Here is a 2500-nt window from a genome sequence, read left to right as displayed (position 1 = left end):
ACCGCCGAGTCTCTATGAGGTCAGCAAGTGCCTCAACCCGATTGGCCCTCCTGCAAAGTGCCATTTACATTTTAGAGACTTGGTGGCCACAACACACTACAAAGGCACTGCTGGGATTTGAACCCATGACCTCCTGTTTACTAAACAGGCACTTTAACCAACTGAGCCGCAGCACCTTCTGCTGCAAAGTCTCCATGGGAGGTCATCAGATCAATGAACAGGCCATGCTATTGTGAGCATGAAAGTGTTTGTTTGAGAAAAGAGTTTTGGTGGTCAGATAGACTTGTTCGTTGGCCAAGTGAGCTTAGCAAAATGACTAAGGCAGTGACTCTGTTGGGACTTGAACCCACAACCTTTGAATGGCCACATTTTGAATGTTAGAAGCCCAATGCGCTACCCATTGCGCCACAGAGCCCACATTGTGTGCATTGTTGTGTGTGGGATAGGAAAATGTAAAATCCAAGGCCTGGGTCCAATAAAGGGCCCAGGCCGGGTTGTGCACAGTCCTTCCCTCAACTGACCACTAAGAACCCACCCAAGAGCGGGAAAGGGACAGAAACACAGCTCTTAGTAAAATAAAATAAAATAAAATAAATACATCCCAAAGGGGGTATTATTGTAAGGGTACCCCAGGTTAGGTTTAGGAGCTGATGTGGGTATTGCTCTAAGGGTAATTAAGGTTAGGTTTAGGGGCTAGTGTGGATATTACTCTAAGGGTAATTAAGGCTAGGGTTAGGGGTTGGTGTGGATGTGGTTGTAGAAAATAGAAATATATGATCATTTGGAAAATGTAAAACTCCAAGGCCTGGGTCCAATAAAGGGCCCAGGCCTGGTTGTGCACAGTCCTTCCCTCAACTGACCACTAAGAGCCCACCCAAGAGCGGGAAAGGGACACAAACACAGCTGTTAGTACAATAAAATAAAATAAAATAAATACATCCCAAAGGGGGTATATTGTAAGGGTACCCCAGGTTAGGTTTAGGAGCTGATGTGGGTATTGCTCTAAAGGTTATTAAGGTTAGGTTTAGGGGCTGGTAGGGTAATCAAGGTTAGGTTTAGGGGCTAGTGTGGGTATTACTCTAAGGGTAATTAAGGTTAGGGGTTGGTGTGGGTTAGGGTTAGGATATAGGGATGAAAAGGCTAGGGTTAGGTTAGGGTTAGGATATAGGGATGAAAACCACCATGCTCATGCCGGATTGCCATAACTTTCGCCAGCAAGGTGATAGAGGCATGAGAGCAAGCCCTACCCCCATTTAGGGTTAGGGTTAGGATATAGGGTTAGGGTTAGGTTAGGGTGGGTTAGGATATAGGGATGAAAACCACCATGCTCATGCCGGATTGCCATAACTTTCGCCAGCAAGGTGATAGAGGCATGAGAGCAAGCCCTACCCCCCATTTTCGAGGGTGCTCTTTCCAGTGGTGCCACCGCCGAGTCTCTATGAGGTCAGCAAGTGCCTCAACCCGATTGGCCCTCCTGCAAAGTGCCATTTACATTTTAGAGACTTGGTGGCCACAACACACTACAAAGGCACTGCTGGGATTTGAACCCATGACCTCCTGTTTACTAAACAGGCACTTTAACCAACTGAGCCGCAGCACCTTCTGCTGCAAAGTCTCCATGGGAGGTCATCAGATCAATGAACAGGCCATGCTATTGTGAGCATGAAAGTGTTTGTTTGAGAAAAGAGTTTTGGTGGTCAGATAGACTTGTTCGTTGGCCAAGTGAGCTTAGCAAAATGACTAAGGCAGTGACTCTGTTGGGACTTGAACCCACAACCTTTGAATGGCCACATTTTGAATGTTAGAAGCCCAATGCGCTACCCATTGCGCCACAGAGCCCACATTGTGTGCATTGTTGTGTGTGGGATAGGAAAATGTAAAATCCAAGGCCTGGGTCCAATAAAGGGCCCAGGCCGGGTTGTGCACAGTCCTTCCCTCAACTGACCACTAAGAACCCACCCAAGAGCGGGAAAGGGACAGAAACACAGCTCTTAGTAAAATAAAATAAAATAAAATAAATACATCCCAAAGGGGGTATTATTGTAAGGGTACCCCAGGTTAGGTTTAGGAGCTGATGTGGGTATTGCTCTAAGGGTAATTAAGGTTAGGTTTAGGGGCTAGTGTGGATATTACTCTAAGGGTAATTAAGGCTAGGGTTAGGGGTTGGTGTGGATGTGGTTGTAGAAAATAGAAATATATGATCATTTGGAAAATGTAAAACTCCAAGGCCTGGGTCCAATAAAGGGCCCAGGCCTGGTTGTGCACAGTCCTTCCCTCAACTGACCACTAAGAGCCCACCCAAGAGCGGGAAAGGGACACAAACACAGCTGTTAGTACAATAAAATAAAATAAAATAAATACATCCCAAAGGGGGTATATTGTAAGGGTACCCCAGGTTAGGTTTAGGAGCTGATGTGGGTATTGCTCTAAAGGTTATTAAGGTTAGGTTTAGGGGCTGGTAGGGTAATCAAGGTTAGGTTTAGGGGCTAGTGTGGGTATT

Source organism: Myxocyprinus asiaticus, unplaced genomic scaffold, assembly GCF_019703515.2.
Source record: "Myxocyprinus asiaticus isolate MX2 ecotype Aquarium Trade unplaced genomic scaffold, UBuf_Myxa_2 HiC_scaffold_60, whole genome shotgun sequence".
In the NCBI taxonomy this organism is placed as follows: domain Eukaryota; kingdom Metazoa; phylum Chordata; class Actinopteri; order Cypriniformes; family Catostomidae; genus Myxocyprinus; species Myxocyprinus asiaticus.
The sequence above is the reverse complement of the archived record's forward strand: the minus strand, read 5'-3'. Positions refer to the sequence as shown.